A 27,174-nucleotide genomic window follows, 5' to 3' on the forward strand; every position below is an offset into this window, starting at 1 on the left:
GTGAGCAGCGGCAGCACTCAGTCCCAGAGCTAGGCTTTGCTTCACTCCCAGGAGAGCTGCAAATGTACTTTCTCACTCTGGCAGGATCTCATTTCTGTGGAAGCTGGTGCCTAAGATGCTGCAGAATGTATTATGACTTAGACCAACCCTCAGAACAACTGAGTCTCAAAGCAGTATCACCGAGGTGTTTGCCTGGACCACATGAGTTGGTATGCATTCAGACAGACAATGCTATGACAAACAACTAAATCAGGGCATTTGACTACAGTAAGTCAGCTGCAGGAAGCACTAAAAATGAGGGGCAACCAAGGTGCAAAAGCAAGAGACAGTCTTGCTCTGACCAGAGTCAAGCTATGCAGGCTGGGAAGCAGTAGTCCCTACTCACATTAACAGGTTTGGAATTATCTGTACATGTTCATGGGAGTGTTGCAAAAGCTACTGCAGACAGCTCAGGGGAAAGCCCTGCTCTGTGAATGGCAGAAGCCAAAACCAGCCAAGCAAAGTAACTGACTCCTGGGCTGATCAAGGGGCCATGACAGCACTTCAAACACAAAAGAAGCAGCACCTGCTGCATTTATAAAATGCAGCTGCCTGCCATCACACCTAGAGCAGGAGAATGGCTTGATTCCCTTGCAGCAAAGAGGACAGAATAAAAACAAACCACCAACACCATCAAACCCTGTCCTCTCATTTGTGCAAGTGATGGAGAGATCACAGGAGGCATAAATGATGATGCTAGGGGTTGTGTAAAAGATTATGGGTCACTTTGAGCACTGGAGTAACTCTCCACTGCTGGCATCCAGGGTGCAATTAGCCCAAGAACCATTTAATAGAGGAAAGTAAGATGAAATCAGCATGAAATATTACCCCACTTAAAACATACCCAGGCCAGGGGGCAGCCCAGAAATGTATAACACAGTTATATTAGTTGGCTTTGGAAGGCTGCCTAATCTAGTGGTTGTTTACATGTGCAGCTCTGCCTGTACATAGTAAGAACAGTTAGGGTACCAGTGGATTGCTGGAGGAACTGGGGAAGAATTTTAATTCCAGACCCTCTGTTTCTGCATTGCACTGTTGGAGAGGTGCATCAATGCAGACAGCTCAGCTCTCCTGGCATTGTCAGAGCTGTGGTACTGGATTAGATACACAGCGATGTGATGCATGATGACAAATCTCATGTTGCACAATTCACCCAAAGTATGTGGGTATCTGGTATAAATATACACCTTGTCATCTGTTACAGTGCTTTAAGAAACTTGATTGCCTTTCTGCTCAGCCTAGCATGGAAGGCTGTAGCTGGCAGTCTTCTTCCATTCTACCCCCTATAAGGCTTTTCATGTGGACCAGATTAGCCACGTCAATCAGTAAGAAGGGGGGCCTCCAGCCGACTTACGTGTTGGGGCAAGTACAGGAGGCATGCTCCTCATCAGAGATTTATGAGAAGCCAAGATGTTTTATCTGATCTATTAGGCTAATCCCAGCGTCAGGATTAGGGCAATAGAGCCAGGTCTATCTGCAGTAAGGTCTAGCGGAAGAGGCAGTGCTGTGGAGCTCTGCCCTGTGAGTATGATCACTCTCGTACAGATGACCTGGAGAACACAATGCAGTCAGCGGTGCTAGAAGAAGGGTCATTGGGAGTGCTCCTGCCTCTCTCCACCTTCCAGATAAATCTGCGGGTGGACAGAAGCCTGGCTTTTGGCATTCACAGGTGGATGTGACTATTTCTTCCTGAATGTTGTGGGGCATCATAGATCATTTCTTCCTCTGGAAGCAACTCTCAGAGTAAAAGGTTCATTTGTTGACATGCTAACTGTAGAACTTTTTGGGCCTTGCTCCAATAATAACACAGAGCTAAGGGGGCTGAGCTGAAATTCAGTGAGTCAAAGCACTTCCTCACGCTTTGGGAGGGTAGGGGGATGCGTGGCTCTGAGAGACAGGGGAGTATCAATGGGCTGCGGCACTGTCTTGTTACCAGAGCCCAGAAACCACATATCCACATACTAGGGCAGCTTAGCCAAGCAAGGAAAAGGTGTTGCTGTAGGCATAGCCTGTGAGAGGGGGGTCAAGCATGCAGGGATGGGGGGAAGGCTGGGAAAGAGGCTTCCAAATGCTCCTCACACTGCAGCCATGGCAGATCTCCTGCCATGCTCCTGGGCAATGCAGGGCTCCCTGGAAGCTGTTGACAGCCCATGAGTCCTATTGATGTCCTGAAAAGCTGAGGCTGTTTTGGGAACACATTTCGCAGTTCCCAGGATTGGATACAAAGCTTTCACCATTTTGTTACAAACTCAGGGAGGTAAAAGATAGAAGATAGCCTCAACACAGCTTGAATGTATTTTTTAGGCAGTTCTGTTTCCACATGGCATTGTGAAACAGGAAATGCTTGATGTGCATCATGTAGGAGATGATCAACCACACAGCACAGTAGGCAGCTTTGTGGCAAAGAAGCCAGAACCCCTGCACTTTGCATCCCAGCTCTGGAAAGGGCTTGTAGACTCTGCAAGAGAGCCAGGGTGTGGGGAAGGGGAGGCAGAGATGAGGCACAAGAGTGAAATTACTCAGGACCATCCTGAAAGCAAGGACCATGGGCACTACCTAGCCAGGAGAGCAGGCTGGCAGTGCTGGAATCCATCAAATGGATGCAGGAACAGGGCAGCAGAAAGAAATGGGGGATCAGGTTTATGGACAGGAGGGGGAATGGGACGGACAAGAAGAATAACACTGGAGAAGACTTGAAGACCATCATATCGCTGGTGGTTTGGGGTGAGGAAGAGTAGTTTAGTGAGGAGGTGTGTATAGAGTTTGGGACACCTGAGATCCACTGCAGTCATCAACCAAGCAGACAGGCCCTGATCAGACAGCAGGCTTGCTTTGCCAAGGCAGTACCAGAGGCTCATGTGCGCAATCCTGTCAGAAACTGGGGCGGACCATTGTAAACCACCCAGTGCCCGAGTATGCACGTGTGCACTCCAAGCCCCTTGACGGCTGAAGACCCCGGTCCCCTGCATTATCACTAGAGGTCAGTGCAACCCCAGCAAATGCCTCTGCTGAACGTACTGTAAGGATCCTATGATTCGAGGCATGGGCCCCCCCAGCCAGGGACAGTGCTGCTTTAGCATAGTATAATTCAGAAATAGGAGTGTGCCCCAGCCTCCAACGGCAGCCCTCAGGTGGGCTTCCTGCTGGCCTGTGGCGTGTCATGTGGAAGAAGAAAAAGGCATGTCACGGGTGCCTTGTCCCATATAAGAGGTAAGCACTGCGTTTATTGCCCACAAGAAATCTACAGGGCAAATGGCAATGGAAGAAGAAACTCCACAGGGGAATGGGCAGCAGCTTTCTAACCATCAGGCCTGAACAGAAGACCATGGCTCATTTCCCTTTGACCACTAAAAGCTGCTTTGGACTCAGGGAGATGAAAGGATTTGCTCCTCACTCCTGCAGTTAATGACATTATCTCTTCTGTGTACTGTTGGAGAAATTGAGGCAGAGAAATTGCATTAAGCTGGGTCAAGAAGGCTGGAAGCATGGAATGGGGGAGATGCTGGGGTGGTCTGAAGATGGAAAAACTACAGTCCTTTAGGACCTCCATGGTTGCTGCTTCTGGGGGGACACTTTCCCGCTAATTCCCCTTAATTTCCAGTAGATCTTAACAAAACAAGGTCTTTCTCAGGTTCCCAAAGAACAATCCCTAGGTTCCTTAAAGCTGATTGCTTCAGGCCAGCAGCTAAATCTGTATTAATTTAACCAGCTTTCAGGGGTGTGGTTTTAATACTGATAAATTGCCAGTAGAAATACAGTGAAATCTGTAGAAGCTGCAGGGGCTCAGCAAGGTCTGTCAGTTAAGCATCTCATTTCAAACACCCAAGCCAGAAAAATTGAACACAGGCACCCAGCAGAGACCTTGAAACCCCACAGCAGGGAGACAAAGAGATCAGAGAAGTCATGGATTTTTTTTGCCATGTGCCTACCAGAAGATTTGCAATGACCTTGCTGTAATAAAGGCAAAGTTTGTATTTGCAGTGCAGTAAATCTAGTGGTCCCTGCCATACAATTGCATGCCCATAGAGGCACAACTGCTTTCTTGCTGGGGAAAAGGTAATCACAAGGTGGAAGTGTGGTAGAGCCCAAAGAACAGAAGATAAATGAAGCTGAGCATAGGAGGCAAGTTTCCCCACTCACATTCAGGGGATTCTGTAAATTATAAAGCATTTGTTCAATCCAGCCATCAAAGCTCTGGCAGAGGTGAGAGAAGTATAGGAAACGGCCATGGCTCTGGGGAGTTCTGGAAGTTTCTGTTGTGCTTTGGACCAGTGCCTCCTTTTTCCCCCTCAGTCAAACCTTTCAGGTGAGGGAGAGGAGACCTTCCTTCCCCTCTAGCCATTTGCTTCCTTGGCACACAGGGTGTCACCTCCCAGGCTGCTGCTGCAGAAGTGGGAGATCAGAGGGGACCTGCCAGGCTCTTTCTGTGATGTGCTGCACTTGGGACAAGGGAAAGGGAAAGGTTGTGGACATAACAGCCAGTTCAGAGGAGATCTGGGGGGCAGGACTGATCCAGCTACCCCAAAGCCTTCAGCTGTGCCTCCCCCACCAGCAGAGAGCTCTGAGGGCAAGGAAGGGATATCCTATCCCCAGACAGGATGGGGAATAAGCTATTTGGACCATGCTTGCTTCATGCAGCACAGGTAAAGCAGTCAGTCAGGTCACTGTTCACCACCTCCCCAGCTGCTCTCCTGGGCAGTCTTTTGCTCCATCCATGCCTACCACTAATGAGCAGTAATGAGTGGTAGAAGGAGACAGGCCTCCAAGGAAAACCTTTCCATGTTACTTTCACAATGTAAGTAGCAACCAAGAGCGTTAAGGTCAGGATTCACAAACCCTCAAGCAGATATTGTGAAAAATCAAGCACAAACACATGCAGATCCTGTGTGACTCTAAGCAGAACCAGTGCACCACAAGGAGCAAGTTTGGGCTGACCTGTAGTGCCAGCAGACCTGTTACTGCATGCTGACCCTTATGAACATTCATGTTCAGATGGGTATGGCTTTGACACATACTTGAGCACCTATGCTGAACTTCTCCCATGCTGGGTCTCTCTGTGCCATTTTATTTTTCCACTCACAGGGAAAAATCAGACTATGTGCTTCTCAGGCAAAGCTTAATGAAAAACAGATGCTTTCTACCATGACTGTTTTCTTTCATCTTTCCCTAGATGACTTCTACCCTCTCCCTACTGTGGAGATGGAAGCAAAATTTGGCAGAGCATCAAGCTGGGAGTCATGCAGGAGTCCTTTATTACCCAGAGAAAAATCAATTCCACTTAGGCCAATACATACACTATAGATAAAAGCACTACTTGCTCAGAGAAGCCACGATCAAGAGTTAGCCCATTCCTAACTTTCTCACCATTCTAGCTGATTTTCACATGTCTCCAAATATCAACAAAGCTTTTATGCCATAGTAGCATCAGATCTAGATGCAGTCTAGGTAGAAAACTGCACAGCCACTCATATGTCATGCTGGGTGGAGCTAAGAGAACAAATGCACATCCTTGTGCTGTAATCTTACTTTTTTCCCCAAATCACTGATCTTCATGTGATAAAAGCAAAACGGGGCTCTTCTTTCAACACAGTGCTGTCTCTATGAGAAAGTGCAATGGATGGGAAGCCATAGACCTTGTGCTGTTGCTTATCTCTTTCACTGTCTGGAATTGTTCTGTTTGTAACAGCATCCTTCATATGCATGGATTCATCTCAACTTCCATAGTTTCATATAACCTATTTTACAAAGGTTGAGAGCACGGTTGCAAAGTCACCTCCAGCAGATCTGGGAGGACAGATTTCTAGTATAAGAGAGAGAAATTATACTTCCTCTGCCTTCTGGCTCTACCAAAACCTTGCATATGACTGTTCACATTGTGCAAAACAATGCTACTATCTGCATTCCCCCTTCAGGACAGCAGATTAACAGGCACAGTGCAGGCATCACTTGTCATTTTTTAACCAAAACCACCTTTCTCCCTATCTGATCTCCAACCCTTCCAGGGCTGGGCTGGCTGACACAGGCCATGTCACCCCCTACCGCTGCTTCCTAGGGGACTGTTTTCCTCTTGCTTCCCAGAGCTGTCATCTTCCAGAGCTCTTACAGGTACTCAAAGGGCAAGCCTCTCAGCTTTAATCCTCAAAGCCATTAGCAATTATCTTGCATCACATTTGTACTCTTCACATGTGTACTCTTAGTCCCCACTAGTGTTGAAAGCTTCCAACAGCCCTTGCCTTTTCAAAGGCCACTGCAGACAGCCATTTACACTTTAAATAGATATTAAAATGAAGCCACCTGCACGCCTTCCAGTTCCCAAACTGTAGAGCAGAGTGATAGATAATGGAAGTGTACCAACACATCAACAGTTTCCACTAGCAACTGCTGCAGAATGGCATGATATGAACTTCAAATATGGACAGGAAATGGCTTTTGATATCAAATATAAGTTTCAACCCCACAAGAGTCTCTAAAAATAAACATTTTATTCCCACCAGCCCTTGATTTGATACGGAATGGATTGTGGAGAAGGACCAAACTCTAGAAACAGAAATAATAATAGAAGTACAGCTTTAATTAACTGATCCTATATTCTTTCCCTTTCTACTGGACCCGCTGCCTCATTCAGCACACTGAAGTGTTCCACAGATGAGGCTATCTTCCTTATTCATTCTGTGCCTGTATTTATCTGCATGCCAGCAGCGCACTGCACAGCACAGAGAATTCTGCTTTCCTCCTGGGCTTTTCGATTTGCCTTGTTATTATCGCTACTGAGCAGCTCCCAAATTCAAAAGGACTTTTGTCTTTCAGTCACCTCTACAAAACCAAACCATTATCACAGGCATTTTGGAAACAGGGGAATTGATTCATAGGCCAATCACAGCTAAAATCTGCAAAGCTGACCATTAATTTTGGCAACTGCAGTGCCTGGCTGCCTCTACATACAAAAGGAAACAGCTTGTAGCCATCACTGAAAAGTTGGGTGTATGTGATTTGCTCAGCACCATGTTTAGAGTCTATGGTAAAGGCAGAGAGAGAAGAGTGGGTTTCTACAACCCACCACAATGTTTTTAATACAGCCAGCTGTATTCATCTTCTTGCTTGCACACAGAGGTTGAATGAAGGTTGCACACTTCTCCTTAAGCAACCAGTCAGGATTCCTGATCTGGGAAGCATCAAAAATCTTCCCATCAGTGTGAACCCTCTGGATGGGAAACATAAGAACACAAAGATAAATGTCAACAAGAATCAATTAATCTAAAGTGCCACTATCAAGACACCAATAGCCCATGTATAGCAATCTCCATGAACTCAAAGCACAGCTCCCTTGGTTTTCAGCTGCAGTGGTGATTTCTCCAAAGCAGACCCCAAGGGCTCCCATCAGCCCCTTTCCTCCCCTGCAATAAGTCATGTATGCCTAAATCTGCTTTTAAACAATTGAGCACAAGCTCTGTCTTGGCTGAGAACCAAATGCTGCACATTTGCATCCCAACTTTACGCCTTCTTGTGCATTGAGCCCATCCAGATGGCAAGCTGTATTCGAGGCTTAATGATCTGCTTCCCCGCCCCCCCAGTAAGAGCACAGTAAATCACTGGCAAATCTTGTTGATGGTCTTTTAGAGGGAAGACAGATCAAATACATATAACATGTTTTAAAATGCCAAGTCCTTGGGAAAATTATGGTCTGCAACATTGGTGCAGAGCATGGATTCAGTTGAATGACTTAAAATGCTTGCAAGTAAGCTTTCCCTGCCAGCCCACCCTTCTGATGTCCCCACACCTGGGACTCTCTCCTTTGCCAAGCAAAGATTTTCCCAGGCTTGGCTTGCTCACTCCACTCTTGGTCACTGTAGTTCCCTGCCCTCTCTAAAGAAAGAAAGGCTGTTTTGGCAGAGACAGGCAGACCAAAACTATTGGAAAAAATCTCTAGAAGAAAAGCTGGAGTTTGGTCTGTTTGAAGATTTGGTGCTGCTCACCACAGAGGCTGCTGGAGCCCTGGCTGCCAGGACAGAATTTTACATCCCCAAATCATGAGCAGAAGATGTACGTGTTCATGACATGAGACCAAGCTGCTTCTTCTGCTCACAGAGCACTGGACAGGGACCTGCTCATATGACCAGACCTCAAACACTGGAGAGAGATATCTTAAGATACCATTATGTGCAGCCATATCAGACACTTTTCTCATTTGATGAGAGGGTAAAGTGGCACACACAAACTTAATCTCAGTAAATGGCCACAGCACCCTGACTGCGCTCCATATCATCGCACAGAAAGCTGTGGCAGAGGCAGGCACTGCCTCTGAATTGTCCTGACAGCACTTAACAGCATTAACATAAAGATACTTCTGTGTCTACACTGGGAAACTCCATCTCATTGTCTTCAAACTTTCCAAAATCTGCAGTGACTAAGGCAAAAGCTACATCCTCTGCAGTCCTTATTGCTACTGAGCTCTGACCTCCCTCAAAAGCTGCTTCCACTGTGCCTGCTCAGTGAGGCATGTTCCTGTGTTGAAACACCGTTTGACCTTGTATTTAAAGATTGGCAAATGATTTGGGATGCCAAAGCAATTCATTCAGATTCACACCAAACATAATTGTGGCATTTCTTGGATACTCTATCTTGTCCCTCAAATTAAGCCTCTTTATCGTCAGAAGATGGTTCTCCAACGTGTTCAGTACAGAAGAAATTCCTCCTGTGGAATTCACTGTGTTTCTGTCCATTTAAGCAGGATTTGACAACTTAAGTTATTTGTATGCCTTGAGCTAACCATCTGCAAAGTAGTAAGCATCAGCTATAGCTTACATGTAATATACTGCACAAAACATAAGTATACCCACATGTGCATTCAAACAAAATGTTGATGCTATTTCTCAAAGAATGTGGAAGCAAGGGCCAGGGGCCAGTGAAATAATTTTCAGCATTTCAATGACAGACAATGGAAGTGATCCAGTCTTGCATCTTATAAGTACTGGCAGATTGGCTAGGATTTGGGTGCTAACAAAGAGATTCAGTACATGGGCCTGGTTTCAATTAATGAGCATGTGTCCATATGGTTCTCTGTGTATGTGTTTATACTGAGTGTTCTTTCCTGTTAATGGGTGTTGCATAAGTACAAGCGTGCATACATGTGCCTGTGAAGACAGGTTCAGACCTGGTTCAAAAAGTGCCCAGCAGCTCAGGCAATATTTAGCATTGACACCCAGGACAAAAGATCTGGATTATTAGCTGTGACAAGACCCAGGAGGTGGTGTATTTTAAACAGAAAACCTCTCTTCCCTGGCAGGAAACCAGGCTCCCATGACAGCAGTGAAAACACCAGACCTGAGCCGCTGACTGTGTGGAATCCGCAATTGTGTTGGGGCAGTGCAGCAATAGCTGGTGCAGACAGAAGGACCAAATATCACACACCTGCTCCTGGCAGACATACCAAACTAGGCTGCCCCACTCTGTCTGCAGAGCAAGGAGGCAGGGAGTGCCAGTGCTTATGGCTCAAGTGGCTGATACCACTGTCCTCTTACAGTGACAGCTCTTGCCGTTCTGCCACTCCAGGCAGGCTAATTTCCTACGGAACATCCCACTGCAGCTGGCCCACCTGTGTGCATGCCAGACCATGGACTCGCCTGGGATCTGTCAACAAACAACATGCTGTGTGTCTTGTCCACAGCACTTGCTGCTTCTTTGGCTTTCTTTAGTAAACAATCTAGTTGTCAGCTCAGTAGTTATCAGAGGGGTAGAAGGAACAATAGGCCAAATGAGATAAAATAACCTGTACATGTTAGGAAATTCAGACCCAGCAATTTTTAAACAATTTGTGCATCCTTGAGCTTAATTTAATTCTTTATCCCACCCCCACCTCTGTTTCTTAAGTTAGAATTGTTTCTGCAAATGATAGGCTAATTCAAAATAAAGATGTACTAAGGAGGTTGATGATAACCATACAGAACCAGAATCTGATAAGGTGTTTACCTGTTATTTTAGGTCTGTCTTGCCTTTTCAGCTCTACATTTCTTTCCCCCAGGATGCACTAACTTTGCATTGTTCTAATGTTTAATTTAAGCTGGTGCACATTCACCTCTGTTGATATCAGTGCCTAAATGTTTCCTTAAAGTACTCCATCAAGCTATTCTCTCATTTTATTCCCAACATCCACTTACAGGGGGCTCAGGACCTGACAGTCCTGGCATATCTGTGGATCCCAAAGAGCAGGATGGATGTCTGATATCACCAATGCATGACTGAAAGCTATTTGGGAAGGAGGGGGCTAGAACAAGATATGCCGTGGGGTCTGTCTGAGTTCAGGGACAGCTCAGCTGCTTGAAAACAAGTCTGGGCCCAGAGATCCTAACAGTTTTGGGGCTGTGTGCGAGACATTCACCTTTGCCTTACCAGACCCCTTGTAGCAGTGCAGCCATTGTCTAGCCCAGTTTTAGTCCTAACTCTATCTGCAGTAGAGTTAACCAGTTTCTGCATTCCACTATGCATAAGATGTTTACCCCAGCCTTCTCCATCCTGGGGAGAACTCTGGTTGCAAAAATAATATGAGCACTTCAGCTTCTACTGCTCCAAGCCATGGCCTTTATTGCCACCCATCTCTCACCTGCTGCACACTCAACCTTTCTGGACCTTTTACAAGTGGAGGCATTCTCCATCTTCTATACAGAACAACTGTATTTTTCAATGCAGAGATAATGCCCCATAACAATTAGCAATGAAAGTCACAAAGTAATCCACAACAAAATTAAACCATTACTCCAGATTTTCTTTACAGAATCATCTCCAGTATCTGAGCACCTCAGAAATACTCTCTGCAACTTGTGTTAATTTTGCTGCCCCACTCCATGCCCTCTTGGTTTCCCCATAGGATCAAATATACCCTGAATTATTATTTTCCACTCACAATAATTCTGTAAGGTAGGAAAGTCTAATTCAGAGTGCTCAAACGCAGCTTTAAGAGCTTTCATAAATCACAGTCTAGAGTATCCTGCAGTGAAATGGCAGAGCTAAGTACAAGCATAAGCCCTTCAGGGAACTGTGCCTGAGAAAAAGGTCTACCCTGCCACAACACAACCCCAGCAGCACTTCTGAGGCCAAATACCACCACCACAAAGCTTGACTAGACCAAAGAGCCCATGCTGAGGACTCCAAGCTGGAAGCAATGAAAAGTAAGGGATCTCAAGAGTCTCAGATCCTACTAAGACGGCTGGAAGATACGTAGTCCAAGTGACTCAAGCACCAGGGTACTGCCTGGAACTTCTCAACCCAACACCATTTCACAGAGCCAGCCTCTGTGAAAATGCCTCTCTCCAAAACATAAGAGCCTCTGTGCATAATGCGACTCTTCAAGCCCTCACAGTACAAATAAGTTACCCAGTCCTCTCCTCTGTGAAAACATGGTGGCTTGAGGGAAAGCAGTTACCAAAGTCCTCAGGACAGCTTGGCAGAGGGGCAACTGGCCACTCCTCTCTGTGTGCTCCTGTTTTTCAGCACTGTGAAAGCCATCCCAGAGAGTCCATTGAAGAAGCAGTTGCTCACATGACAGCTGAACTCCAACAAGCCTAGATGGATAAAGGTGACCAACTTTCATCTCCTTCCCAGCAGGAAACCTTTAAGTGACCAAGGACATTGTCTTCAAGAGGGCCACTAGTCTCAGAAGGCAACTGGGAGGCTTCCAGTAGGGAGACTATTGCACAGGTTGTGGGATGTCATAGGGCTGAATGAAGAGAAGCCTACCAACAGAGAGAAGGGCAGGAAAACAGTAGATGCCCAGCCACTGACTATGTGATTATGCAAAAGGAAACACTTGTCTGCCATCTTCCCTTCAACAGGAGCACATTGTCAGCTCGAGGTGACCTCTATGAAGAAAAACTTCATCACAGACCCTTGAGGTCCCAGCTCTGCTCAGGAGTCCTCAAGGTATTGCACAGCCAGAGACATGAGACATGCAGGCTAGGAGGACAGGATTACAGTGGTGGGAGCATGGACAAGGGAAGTGAGAGATGCAGGGAGGTGTACCTGTCTGGCAGAGCAGCAAAGTCAGGAGTGGGTCTGGGGACCACAGCTAAGGATAGCAAGAAGACTGTAGTGTTTTATGGGTGGGGTTAAATTCCAACACTCATTTATTCTAAAAGCCTTTTTATTTCCCTTTGATGATGGGATGCAATTACAAGCCTGAATTACTACACTAAGACAAGAGACGACAGATGGATACCAACCAGGAGGGGAGTGAGACAGTGAAGCAATTCAGGTCAGTCTGACAGATCATGAGCTCAGCAGCCTCCTACCCACCCATATCCATTCATAGCGCATCAATCTTTGTCCTTCAGACTCTGGTTTCACTATTGCCAGGATAATTTTATTACTGTCTTTGGCCTCATCAGCATTTTGATATTTACTGTTAAGGACCTAGTGTCTGAGGTCTCACAATGATGGAATTCCCAGCCAGGAAAGAGGCCTGAAGATTTATAGATGAACCAAGGAAGAGGGCACAAAACCAGCTCAGAATTCATCTCCTGTAGTTACAGCAGCCTGCATATGGCATGCCAGGCCTGTTGTCTGACCTGCAAAGGAATGGAGAATCCCCACAGCACCTACATACCCAGAGCTTGGTTGAAGCTATGAATTTGCAGGTTCCAGCCTGACACCATGCTGGGGCTATTGAGGGGAAATACAGCAAGCAATTCTTCCACCCTGATGATTCATTCTTCCATGTCTGAGACTTCACAGAGCTGAAGCCAATTGTACTTTTTTCAAGCATCTTCTTCCTCAGTTAAATACAGACTTAGGTACCCACAGCAAAGACTACTATCCTTTACGAAAAAGCTAACAACACTAAATACCAGTTTTCATCCTTATAAAATCTCTGAGGCCAACACCAAGCATGTGATGGGTTTAACTCTTTGGAAAGCATGAAGAACTTCAGGGCTAAAACATAGAAATCACTTGGCTGAGTTGAAATTGTTATCTTTATGGAACTGATAATTTTGATAACGATGACAAATTCACTTCTTCCAGCATAACCTATCCTAGAGAACCTGAATGCACTTTCTGGATGGCAAACAGCAGGTACTATTAAATTTTTGCAAATGTCTTAAAAAGTAGTTGAAATTATCACAGCACTTAGGCATTTCTTCCTCTAAGAGTATTGAAGAACCCCAACACCTGGTAGCATTAGTAACTTGCAAAGGTTTTAAATGTACATAGTAGGATGGAAAATGCAGAAGACAAAACTGTGATGCACTTTCACTTGAAACAGCACTCTCCCTCTGAGCTTTTGAAGTGAAACTCAGGCATTAACAAAGCCATCCACTAATTTTGCCTCTATCTTTAGTGGGACCAGATTATCAAGAAAGACATCACAAAAACTGAATGAGAAAACAGAGGGGCAAAAACCCAGAGGAGTAAAGAAACTGTGGCATAAAGAGAGATGAGAATGACTGGCTTTGCTTGGTTTCAAGAGGCAATAGATAAGTGAGGACTGAAATAGATAAAAAATCAAAGGAAGGAAAAGGCAAAATGACTGCCTCATGCAGGAAATAGAAAGGCTTTTGATTACAACAGGGGCAGGTACAGTGAAATGTTTTTCACATGGCATCTAAATAACATGTGGAACTTATTGTTGGCAGATGTCATTCAGGTTAAGAATTTAGCAAAATGTAGAGCAGGATTCATGCATCTTGCAATGGATGGGAATTTTTAGGAGCTTTGTGTTTACCACAGGACATAAAAAAAAATGTTTCTAAGTGTCAGGGATTAAGCAGAAAGTATCCCTCTGGGAAGGTTATCCCTAAACTCTATCCTGTGGGATGATTCCCTGTCCTCTGAAGTGCTACAGACGAGCCAGAGGTAGCCTACCTCATCCTGAGCTCATCTACAGGATAATTCCAGGGAGGTGTTTTCACAGCTGAATGGAGGAATTGTGTACTATTTAATCTGAGCCCATTGGAAAGCCTAGCAGCATCTCAGGTTGCACTGTCAGGAGATCAATTATTGCACCAATAAAAGGAATTAAGAGAAAAACATCAGGAAAGCAACCACCCTAAAAGACATATAGACCAAATTTTCATGCCATCATTGCTAAAATGGAAGAAAGCCCTCCCTCCTGTTCCCACAGATTCATGCCACGGCAGCAGGAGGGAAGCAGATTACAAGGAATAATTCTTCCCAATCCCCCAGGTGAAAACACTACTTCCCCCCAGTTCCCAATAATGTTAGTGAGAAAACTCCTTCTGGCCTGATTTACATTGACCTACAGAGCCATATATGTGAATACAGTAAGTGTTGACCTCAATGTCACAAAATAGGAGTAGCAGACACAGTGTGATGGCTTGAGGCTATTGCATAGTTTGTTGAACACAGAGAGGCTCTGCCTGCCTGGTGAGAGCTGTTCAGGCAACACTACAGTGGTTCCAGCAACCCTCAGCCTCAGAGCAGCTGGAAGAAGAAAGCGGAGCTAAGGGGAAGAGAGACTGCTTAGGAGGTAGGTACCATTTCTTCTCATCAGCAAGTGTGTGAGGAAGTGTTATCATGACTAGCTATGGGGGATGAGAGGGAAAGAATGGAGCTTTTCTCTTGAGTTAGACCCTGAAGTTTTGGTTTGCTGTAAAGGAACATGCATTCTGGGGATGAAGCTGTAATTTGGATATAAGGCCATTTGCCTGTAGGATGTAAATCACAGTACTTCTGCATACTTTAGGGTAAAAACCCAAACTAGCCTCTAATTCCAGACAACAGAGAAACCCAAGACTGTTTTTATTTTAGAAGAGGTTCTGAACAATTATTTGTAGTTTTTACTTTCTACAATATTCAAAAAGCAACAGTACAATCCTATTATTTCCCTGAAGCAAAATAACCTCTCTTCCCTCTGTGTTCTTTACTACCCCAGAAATCTTCCCCAAAGGATGGTGAAGAACTAGCTGCTCTCTAAGAGAATATAACATAGAATGGACAGTTGGGTAAGCTATGTATCTACTAGAGGACTTGGACAGACCTCCTTTGCATCTCTTAAGCCAGCACAGATCAACTCAGCTACTACAAATGGCTTAACCAAGAGCACTCAGCTCCTGACAGAAGTTTGTGGTGCTACACCAGCCTTGTGCCTTCGACTCCCTGCCTTCCTCTCACATGTGCATACATGCACTGAGGAGGACAAGTTTCCACCTCTGAGTGAAAGGTAACATCTCTTCTCTTCAGGATGGTCATTCAGGAAGTTGGTAGTTTGATCCAGGCTTTCAAAGCTCTCATGCTGTCCAACGGCTTGGCTTCCTACTGCTCTGTAAAGCTTAGAGGTTCTTTGTTCTGTAGGGATTTGATTTTTATTCTCTCTGAGACTGGAAAAGAAAGATTCTTTTTTTAGCATGTATCAGGGGCTGGCTTAGCAAATTAAAGAAAGGCAAGGTCATTGGTTCAAACCAAGCCATATCATTATGAAAATGCTAAGAAACATGATAAGAAGGGAACTAAGATTCTTGCTTCATACGAATCATTGGACCACAGAAGGGCCATCAAGTCGATCGCTATGTCACAGACAGAGTCCTAACGTCATCTACCATATCACCCAGACCTCTCCGCCAAAGACAGCGCAGGCCCTACATCTACTTGGTTTGTAATATCATACCATCTTCAAATTGATAAACTATTCAACTTTCTCAGCAGCCTTGAAGGGCACGTAACAGGTATTACTGCTATTCAATGCAAGAGAGAATTATGTCTGACAATTACTTAGACTACAATCAAGATAGTGATCTGAGAGCAGCCTGACTCCCAGACCTCCTGACCCCTACAGCTTCCACACAGCTCAAGAACAAGATGTCATGAAAAAATCTATACAAACTGTCTGCCCTGGCTGATTCTTCATATGCCTAGTGCTGCCAGAGGGATATTTCATAAGTGACCTCAATAATTCTTTTACCCACTTATGTGTAAATCAGAGCATTTTAGTAACAAGACTGGGATGGTGCCTACCCAGAAGGCAAGCAATCCAAATCTGCTACAGTTCTCAGCATGATGACAGGAGCAGCAGCATCAGGTTGGGCCCTGCCCTGCAGCAGGTCCTCCCCTCCAGCTGCTCCTTGACTGGCCTTGAACACATCACATCATTCATAATCCATCCTGCAACCACTGAGCAACGAGCTCACTGCCAGCACACCAAAGGGACTGGCTGCCTTTCCTCCAAAGGTTAGAAGGCAGAGGTTTATCTGAGCCTTCTGGGAATAGGGTTTTAAATTCCCCTGGGTGTACATGCACAAAAACACATACACAAAAGCTCACTGCATGTTGAATACCAGAAAGATCACATGTGTCCTCTCAAGCAGTATTTGCTCTTTTCCTGCTGTCAGCCTCTTTGTTTTCTTCCAAGATGACCCTTGCTTCTTCCTTCTAAGAGGCAGCTGCCTCCTTCCTCAGCTGACAAAAAGGGAAATACTTCACTGTTCCCTGTTGGATTTCATTGCTAGTAGCCTTTCACTGGCCAGCTGAGCACACAAATCACAGCCCCACTCATTCAGAAGAAGGCAGCTTCTTCCAGAGGTCCAGTATTGGTCTGTACTGGGATGTCCCAGGAACACCAGATAAAGAACCCTGCATCTAGTGTTTACCTAGCTAGTTGACTGTATCCTGTGATTTCTTAAAGGAGAGCAGCTCCTGTTCTCTCAGAAGATCTTCAGAGATGACCTCCATTATGTCCTGTAGACTGTGGGAGGGTCAAAGTCTCACAATGGCGTGGAGAGGAAGGTTTGGTTTTCAGATCCAGACAGACAGCTGCTCCATAGCTTGATAATGCAGGAATCAGCATACCTGGAGTGCAAGATGTGAGTCTAACTTGGGAGAACCACCTTCTGACCATGATGTGTCTTGAAGGCATGACACCAAAAGATATGTCCTTCCGGTCTAACAAAGTGTGGCCTATCATGTTTTTAAGGAGTCTGGGGTAACCAGCCAGGCAGTGGCGCTGTTTCAGCTAAAATGCTCAAGAAGAGAAGGCTGAAGGAGGGGTGACATATAGAAAATACAGTAGCACCTTGTGTTGACTCTTCATGTGTCCTTTCTCGCCCATTCTTCTAACACTTTCCCTGTTCTCCTCCATAGAGTCAGCCTCCTTGGAGAGCAGTTAAAAATCTGCTTCTGAGCTGGAGGTTTAAAAGGAAATGTTATAGGAGAGTCAAAGTTTCAGTACCTGCTAATTTGAAATTAATTCCAGCTTCAAAACACTCCCTGAATTTTCTTTAACTGCACAGCAACAGCTTCCATTGCCTGCAGAGTAAATATGCCACTTCTCAGGCCAAGACAATTTTCCAAGTAAACATTACTGGGCAACAAAATAGTACAATTTTTAACAGACAGAACTGATGAAAATGTGTGGGAAAATAAAGTAAAAAATGTTACACCAACGTTTGCAAACCTCCCCCTTAAACAACACACACACACACAAAATAAGTCTTACAAATGGCCATATACGTTTGGATGAAACTCAAAAAATGGAAATAGAAAATCTTCAGTGACCACCAGAGGGCTCTGGGTACGCACGAGAAACGATCAGCTGAAGTCGGTTTCTTAATTCATATCAAAACGCCTGTGTAATGCTAAATGCCAGGCAAGTCTCCCCATTCATTGCATCTCCTCCTATGCAATTAAAAAAAAAAAATATCCCAAGAGGAAATATTTTTCTGAATCTTTTTTTTTTTTTGAGAAAATGCCCATGAACACTGCTCCAGTAATACGACTGCTGCCTCCATGCCTTCACGTGAAGGAGAAGCCACCGTTCATCTTCTGACTGAATATCAGAAAACAACAGACACTGCAGAAAACAAGACGAGAGGGAGGAAGGGGTGGGGAAGCAAAGAAAGGGAAAAGAGAACGTTTCCTTGGAAAAGCATCATTCATGCAATATGCAGGGCATCTGTGAGCAATTCTCAAGGGTGCTGTACATAGATACACACATTACCCACCTGTCTAGGGGGAAAATGTGATCCTAGACCCTCTGAATCTGGGCGAAGACATAAAGAAAGATCCTTCTCTACCACAGCATCTTTTAGACCCCCTGCTGGATGCCAGCAGCAATAACCAAGCTGTGTAACATGCACTGTTTCACTGGAAAGAGTGGAACTGGGCCAGTTTCAGCAGGACCAACAGAAATAGCTGCTTTCCTGCCCCAGCAGACACCCACACTTTACTGCAGCAAGAAATGCTCTTTGGTGTGGTTTGGAGTAGCTTTTATTTGACTTCTGCTTCTTTCCAAGGATACAAATTTCCCCCCTGAGAAGCCCAAGGGATGTGCAAGTAAATCAACTAATACGGAGAAATGGACAGTCATGTATTCAGGACTCACGCTGCTTGGGAACCATAAGACGATCAATGAGATGCTCCTAAGGGATTATGCCTCTCACCTCTCAGTGATTTTTGTGGTGGTTCTGACACTTGCTTGGAGAGGTGGCATTTAATCTTTAAAGTACTGACAGAACTGAGGTCTCAAGGTGAAACTCAGGCATATGCTGAGTAGCAAATATTCTTAGTGGTGTACATCCTACCACCTGCTATGGCTGTGGATGATGAAGACAGAGCATGACCACTGTGGGAATGATCAGTAACCACTATTCTTTACAATATCAGGCTAGTTAACCTTTACTGCTGTGCTTCCTCCCAACTTTCCCAGGCAGAGCCATGTCCCTGTATCAGTTGCAAAGAAGACACAGAGAAAGGGAGGTAGTTTGCGTTATCTAATGTTCATTGAGTCAGCCTGCAGCACATAAACTGAGACAACAGCAAAGACAGTAATTCCTATCTCTGAACTGAGCTGCCTCTCACCTTTCCGTATTAGAATGAACCCCCACCCAGAACAATAAGGAACAAGAATGTTGCTTGCTTATGCTAAGTTGGGTTTTTCAAACTGGAGCTGGAATGATAGACATGAGAGTAGATCATATCTACAAAAATATCCAGAAAGCTAAAACTGCAGATAAGCCATTTATTTAAAAGAGAAAAAAAGTTTCCAAGAGAGGTAGACATCTCCTCACCAGCCTTCTTTAACTAATGCTTTCCTGGAAGTGTGTATAGATCACATGAGAAGCCAACCTTAAGCACACGTATCTTTTCTAAGTCTGATTTGGTATCTAAATTTCAGATGTTGAAACTCAGGTGTTTCTGCAGGGTAAGTGTGATTATTTCCATTCCATAACCACCATTCACATGGATTATCCTCACTCTGTTGCTATTACTAGAAACTGTAGTTGGAAATCTTGCCAAAATCCAGCACTGTGCTAGTTGAGGGTACATATACTGCTACAAGTCTATAACCTGTGGGACTACTTGAAACAATTAGCACAGAGTCTTCCAGTTTGATCTGCTTCAAAGAAAGTGTCTACCTACACTTCTGAGAAAGGATCCAAAAGCCCACAAGGCAGTAAACCCAGGAGGCATCTTGCATAGATATCCATTAGGTTTCTATTCTTAGAATGACTCTAGCATAAAATGTTCCCCAGTTTGTCTTGCTGATGAAGATAGTTCTTAAAACTGGACATGATGAAAGATACCATCATGGAAAAAGGGGGCACAATCAGTGTGTGTGAAAACAGCATGTGTCACAGTGTATAAGCAAGCAACAGCATTATGCTCATGACTAATATCTCTCCAAGAATCCAAGCAATATCTCCTGAAGTAGCCCAGCTTCAGTTACTCAAGGGGTATGGAAAGTACTGATGATTGCATTTACCAGTGAGGACATTTTCCAAAATGTCCAAATGACATAAATATCTAATTCCCATTTTCAAATTTGAACTAGACACACGCGATGAATGTGAACAAGGTGTAACATTCATCAGACTAACTTTACTATCTAACAACTAGGCATTTCAGCAAAACTAATTATTTGGGTTCTCTCTGTAGCAAAAGCAGAGAAACTGAAACATAAAGAGGGCAATTCAGTGGGTCTGATCACAAGTGGGTAATACTACTCACTCATTACTCTGTCAGATGGATGCATATCTCTTCTTGCTCAGGTTACAGCATGACCTCACTGGAGCATGCTGTTGATTCATGTTTCTCTCCCTGACTGTGAAAGGACCCCAAACAACAAGCTGTGCTTAAATGCTTATCTTTCCTATGAATAAAGTTAAATGAGATGGGCCCACCCTCTTTTTCTATCACTGTGTTAAAATATTTCACTACAAAAGAAACAGAGGCAGCTATTCTAGAAAAGGGATTTCAGGAGATACTAAGAAAAATCGTCCCTTTAGCAGTTTTTAAATTGAAATAGGAAGAATAGGTATTTCAACCGTTCTGGCACAAAAAGTTGATAACAGCATGGCACTTTTTAAGAACTCGGAGATGACAAGACCAATATTCTAGAAGTGATTCTTCAGTTTCATTTTGAAAATTCCCTGAAGAGGAAAAATCAGAAATACTGCTTTTCATTCCCACTCACCTGGAAAAAATGTCAAGAAGCATCGACTTTGGCAAAACCAGAGCTTCCAAGGCCCAGCAAAATCAAGACCTACAGCCAGCACTATCACAGCGCAGAAGCAGCTCCTTAGAAGGAATTTTTCTGCAAGTTGGACTGCGCAGTTCATTTACATCTGCAACATGGCAGAAACCTTGCAACAAGCAAGAAGACTTGATACTAGCTAGTCTACTCCAGGATGGTGAGAACTGTGGTCAGTGGGCTGAATTCAAACATAATGGGGTATTGGAGATACCACAAGCAACATGAGTTGAACAAAAGCAGACACGGGATGACCATATAAACCCAAGCAGAACTAGTCTGCAGCTTTTGAGTATTCCTGGGTATACCCACCCATCTCCCATAACATTCTTAAGAAAATCTTGCTGTGCCTTCATTTTTTAGGAAAAAAAAAAAAAAAAAAGAAGGCGGCTTTTTGCTGGAAACAGCAAATCTATAAATTTGGTAACTAGAGACAGGAGCAGCTTAAAGAATGGCTGCTTGAAAAACTTACTGTAAAATGCCTCTCAGCAACAAGCAGGATTTATCCTAGAGGAAATGGAAGAACATGCTCCCTCTGGATGCTCTCCCTGCAGCCGAGGTTGTATAGAAAGGGGTGAAAAAAAACCCAGCAGCTCTGCATGTCAGGTCTTGTCTCAGAGGCACGGCCCGGCGGTGGAAGGGCAGGTGAAGGTAGGAGCAGCACAATGATCCTCTATTGCTAATCATAGTGACTGCCGACAGCCTGATCTGAGACCTGGGTTAGTCTGGCCTCTTGCCTCCTGTCTGTGCCTCCAGACAGCAAGGTAGCTAAAGAGGCACATAAATGTAGTGCTTCAGTTGGCGTTGGAGTCTACCCCATGCTGTCACCACCTCCTGTGTGGTAAGGCTTGGCTCTGTCCCTAGAGGGATGTACAAAGATACGCAAGAATGACAAAATGCCAGCGATAAAGCCTTCCAACATCTCCTATTACTGTAATTGGAAAAGAGAGTGGTTATACGTTCCCTTAGTCCTGGATTTTCTTGTGGATGACATCAGGTTTTAATGAGAAATAGATGCTCACATGACAACTCACACTCTTACCTTTCCACAACACAACCATGTGAATCCACATCTCCAGTCAAAACCCACATTCCCTCCTGTCTCTGTACAGACACCAAAGCAAATAATAAATGCACCAGAAACATCACAAGGAAAGGCCTCTCCCTTACCCCCTTTCCAAGGAGCATCTTCCCAGAAGAGTCAAAGGCTGAGGTTTCCCTTGGATATCCCTCTTCCTAGTGGTGCCCAGCACATCTTCAGCATTGCTGCCCATGCACAGCCCACCGTACAACACACAGCATCTGACTTTCCTTCAGAAGGAGCATGAAGAATGGGCGAAAACCCCATCCTGGCTCTGCAGGTCTTCTGCCTGTACCAAAAAGCCAACATTCCTCACTTCTCCTCCCTCTTCCACCTCCTTCTTAGAGAAAAACTCCGTACATTACGGTAAAATTAGGACTAATGTTGCGTAGAAGAGTCAGAGGGATAGCACACATGGACACACAAAAGTGCTGCTTCACTCTTCTAACACAGAATGAGTGACTTGCAAAGCCACTACAGATTAGCCACAGGGACAGCCACAGTGACAAAGACGGGTGTCTCACTGCACAGACCTCATGTGCTGGTCCCACTGCAGCGCACTGCTGGCCAGGACGTTGTCTCCAGCCCCTGCCAGCAGCGGTGACAAACGGCAGGAAATCAAGACAGACTGCCATGTCCCTGCTCTGTCCCTGTCCCTTCCTCAAATCCAACCTGGAGCATCCTGGAGGAAGCCCCATCTGCTTCTCATTCCAGACCGTGTCACGTCATAATTATTCCTAATTATGCCTCATTTAGCTTGATATGTACCAGATTGGGAAAGATGCCCTGGTGAGAGCGAGCATCTTGGGCGGCTGCAGCAGCGAGGCGAGGTGAGAGGAAGTGTGAAGCAGAAATTAATGAGGGCGGATGCGGGGCCCCGCAGGCACAACCCTGCAGGGGAGGCGCAGTGCGGGGCTGGCAGCCCGGAGGGGCCGCATCGCTCCGAGGCCGGGCCCGGCCCCGCTCCGCTCCGCTCCTCCCGTAGGGGCTGGCACTCGCAGCACCCTCTGCAGCCCGCACGGTGGCGCCCGCCGCACCCCGGTGGAGGCGCGGCCCGGCCCCTTTGCGGCTCCGGAGCGCGCGGGAGTGCGGCACCTTTCTCCGCCTTGGGTAGAGGGGCTGCCGGTGCGTCCTGATGGCGGGGTGGGCAGCCCCAGCCCCTCCTGCCCCTCGACCGCTCACTGACCGGCTGCTCTCGCAGAAGAGGGGCTCGGAGTGTCCTTCTCCCCTGCGCTCACCCCAGGGTCCCACTAAGTCCCAAGTGGTCCGTGGGTCTGATGGCATAAATTCATCCTGGTCCACTCCTTCGCTGCAAGAGGACACACACAACAGGTCGCTACAAAATTAAAGCTGCAAAAGTAGCAGTACCAAGACACTGGTTAGGGGCACAGCACTTTCCAGCTTCCTGATGGAAAGCCTACATAAGTGTTTTTTCAATGGGTGTGCTTGTCGTGCTGCAGGAAAGCTCCACTCCCTATTTTTTTCCACACAGCAGCATGCCCAGGTATGCACAGCACCCTCAACTGACACACCGGAAGGCATGCCGAGTTCAAGGCAGCTGATCCTCAAAACACAGGTACTGGGAATCTCATGTATCCACTATGGACCCTGACCGACACTTCTTCATCCTTGTGCATCAGCCAAAGGTGGAGGCTGAAATGCCGCCTGCTAACATGTGGGAGCCAGCAAGTAAAACATGAGAAGGTCTAAAACCAGCAGGGATGCTGCTCAACAGGGGTTCATTTGGAAGGGGCGCTCACTGCTCTGCACCTCTCCGGTGCCTGCTCTGCATAAGAACAGTGAGGAATCCTGCTTCAAAGGCAACTGTATAACAACAGCATCACTGTGACCTAGTCAAAAAGACATTTTGAGGCAGAGGGAAATTAACCAGCCTGGGGACAAAATATGAAGAAGTGGCATCTTCACATGCACTGCTTAATTTCTGGAAAAAAAAAAAAAACAAAAACCCAACAACTTCTTTTTTGCTTGGATCTGAGCTCATGCAATTAAAATGGCTGTTGGGAGAGCCAGCGCTCCACCGCATTCAGCAGCAAGCTGCATCTCTGAGCTGATGCAGGCATTGCATCTGCAAAACCACTAGCCCTCCCCTCTGCCTCTTTTTCCTCCTCAGAATCCACCTCACGAAAACCTCACCAGGGAGGCAGGCCTGCCTGCAGCCTGTCCTTCTCCCAGCTCACCACTCTTCTGTGCAGCGGGAGAGGGTCACATTCCAGAGGGAGGGAGGCAAAGCCACCTGCAATGCAAACAAGCAGCTGCTGTGGGAAGAAGCTGGGCAGTGAAGGAAGGATGATATACTGACACAGGCTGAGCCAACATAAACACTTGTGATACAGGTGTCTGTGCTCTAAGAGATTGCCTGACTTCATTCAACTGTTTTGTAAACCAATTTAGTTAAGTCTGTATAAAACCAGTGTTTCAAACAACCCCAAACACTGTTTAAAAAGTCATTAATAAAACATATAATCCTAAAACAAATACATACTATGAAGGCTTTCTTTTTGCTGACAGGATATATCTTTTACCTCCGTATTTCTTTTCCCCTCTGTTCTTTCCTTTAGAGGTTATACATTCTTCTGTGCCATGACTGTCCCTTTCTTTCTGTACTGTACAATAATAGGGTTGTCTCCATTCAAAAGGGTGCAAGTCCACTTTTAGCATTTCTCACTTCTGTGTAAAGTAGAGCTGGAGAGATGTTGGTTCATTTTTATATAACCTCCGGTAACATTCCACCTGAAACAATATTTTTAAGCAGATTTTAAGCAAAGTAGTCTAAGCAGGATCCAGCCAGACCCCTTTCATTCTTCCAAACTGACCTCCCTTATAGTTTGTAGTTATTTAATCACTCTGAAAAGATGTTCTTATTTTTCTTGTTTTCAGCAAGGTCACTTTTTTAAAAGCAATGTTTGTATTTTTCAGTGTTTGTAAGTCCTATCCCAAAATCACCTAAATCGAGTCTTTAGCTGTGTCCAAAATTAACCGTTTCAAAACCCCAAGATCTTTTTGCAAGCTTGCCCCAAATGCCCAATTAGTTCCATCTCCTTCACCCAAACCCCTTCATTTTTAAAACATGATAGAGTTATAAAACAATAAACATAAAAAGACAAAATTACTGTACTCCTAGCAGAAGTCACCAACATTAGGACTAGTATAGGTCAAGTCTTCCCCAGACACATCCTCTTTTGTGATCTTTGTTTCATCCAGAGGAGGAACTTTGGCAAGTGAAAACAATGCATTGAGGGTGTTGAGGAAGACTTCATGCATCAGGCGGGCAGCTCTGAAGAGTTAGGAAGGGCTTGAGAGGGGGCTATAGAAGCAAGGCTGGCTGAGGCTGGTCTGCCAGGAAGCACTTAATCTCTGAGCCACCAGTGTGACAGCTACAGGCTCTGACTGAAAGGGGCCAGCAGTGCCGAGTTGGGATGGAGTAGCTGGAGGATGCACCTCTGACTGGGACTCTGGCTTGGTGGGCAGAGGACATCCACTGCCTGCTCCTACTGCAGTCAAACTGCAAACACAGGCAGCCTCCCTCTTGCCTAGAGAGCACACTGGCCTCCTGCCCCATGCCACACAGCTCTGCTGGTTTATACTCTGGAAGATGGACAGCCCCAGAGGACAGCCTTATGGCACGTCACTGTTACAGAAGGGCACACGGGACCCTCACATTGCTGCCCTCTAAAGAGCACAGACCTCCACCTGGGGAAACCAGCGTGCACGCATGTCCTGGGAAAGGCTGTCACCCACATGCTCCCTGCTGTCCCAGACTCCTGCTCTTTATCCCAGAGCCCCTTTCCACCGCAAGATGAGGCTCAGACTGGCTGTGGTGCCAGTGCAGGGGTTGGCTTCTAAAAGCCGTGCCAGTAAGACTGTTCTGCTCCAAAGGAAATATTCAGAGGAAGCCTTATGTACATTTGGCAGGGACCATAGTCCAGAACCATCCAGCCTGGTGACTTCGCTGGAGGCCTCATGGATAGACAGTCCAAGCCAGGATTTGAGATTGTTTACCTTGACATCCATTTGGATACACTCCAAGTGTAAACAAGGGATTTAGATGTACAGATTATTTGCCCTCATGGCACCAACACACGAACACAACTACTAGGAAGATTAGAGACATTCCATCTGCTTAAACTGCTCCCCTTTTTCCTGCCAGCACTGATCACTGATAATTCTGATGATGAGGATTTAAGGCCCAGTGCCACTAACTGTGACTGGCACCAGGGTGATGATTGCATTTCCCATGGGACCACCCTCCCAGCTCTGTGCAGCCCATTTCTGCTCATCTCATTGCAGAAGTAGTCTCATCTCTGCTGCCATCCCCAACAGCTCTTGTGCAAGGCACTGGACAAAACTGTAGCAAAAACATGGTTCTTGCCTTTTTATTTGGCTGTTTAACCAAACTAAGATGGTCCAGATCATGAGAAAAAACAGCAGACAACAGAAAGAATCACAGGAAACGTAGATCTTAGTTGTCCTCACACAATTGCAAGTTGTTATGCTAGTTTTATTCATACTTTGAAATGTCACCTCTTTGGGCTGTGGCCAAAAATAGTTTTAGTTCATGCTGGAAAAAAAAAGAGGCTTTGACCAAAAGTATCTTTACTAAGCTTTAACTAAACAATTTGTTATCAGTAATTACTACAAAATAAGAGACTCTCTGTTCAGCCCTTCATCTTTGGGAAGAAACACAATAAGTAATTATGAGTTTGCAGTGCAATTACATAATGGTTTAGTGTCAAGCATTTTCCTTGGTGGTAGACAATTCTGTCACTAAGCTGTGAACTCAGAATGTGGTTTAGCACTTTTGGCTCCATGTGTCATTTGGACCTGGGGAGCAAAGCTTTCCACGACTTTAAGTGCACACTTTTGTAGTGTGAGCATGTTCCACAGACTCTGTGGGAATTTCACCAATGCTGAATCCATCAAAACCTATTTTCTAGCCCAAGTTATAGTCTCCTAACCAGATAATGACTTAGCTCAGCCTGACTCTGTTTGAGAGCACAGATAAGAACGCCGCAGAAACTAATCTCCATGGGAGGCAGTCACACATATATGCTGTGCTATTGCACTCTTAAGCCTTCCAGCACTGCCCCCATTGGGCTCTGGTAATGTTCCCCTCCAACCCTTCTCCCGGAGTGGGCCAACTGATTTAGATGATGGGGAGTTAGTGATGATGGTTGATGAGTGGTTTAGGGCATGTGATCCCATGCTACCAAAGACTAGCAATTTGGATCATAGGCACCCCTTCCCTTTATTCCTCTCTCTTTCTGCAGTAGGCCCAACACCCATTAAAACTGGTTGTTGTTTATCTGCTCTCTTGTGATCCCACCTCAGTATCTCAGCTAGGAGATCCAGATCCCATTCTTATTCTTGGAAGGTAAATGTAGTAACCCTGTGCATTCTCTACTGCTTTTTGTCCTAGCTTATTCTTTTGATGGGTCAGAGGATGCCTTCAGTGCTGTCCAAACCCCTGCTGTATTCAAATAAATTGCCTTTTTCTTTTTTTAATCTTCTAGAAAACACTGTTTGCCCTCTAGAGCTCACAGCTATTTCCACACACTCAGAAGCA

The 27,174-nt window shown here is 45.4% G+C and overlaps 1 protein-coding gene across 1 annotated transcript in view; it reads right to left on the bottom strand.

The window, feature by feature from the left end:
- GSG1 (germ cell associated 1) overlaps positions 1-27,174 on the bottom strand; it is an 88,523-nt gene that overhangs the window by 51,055 nt on the left and 10,294 nt on the right. The gene's annotated exons all lie outside the window — the stretch shown is intronic.

This window comes from Pezoporus flaviventris, unplaced genomic scaffold (genome assembly GCF_033815535.1).
Source record: "Pezoporus flaviventris isolate CSIRO_AGI_PZ_B2104156 unplaced genomic scaffold, CSIRO_AGI_Pfla_v1 ptg000011l, whole genome shotgun sequence".
NCBI classification, from domain to species: domain Eukaryota; kingdom Metazoa; phylum Chordata; class Aves; order Psittaciformes; family Psittacidae; genus Pezoporus; species Pezoporus flaviventris.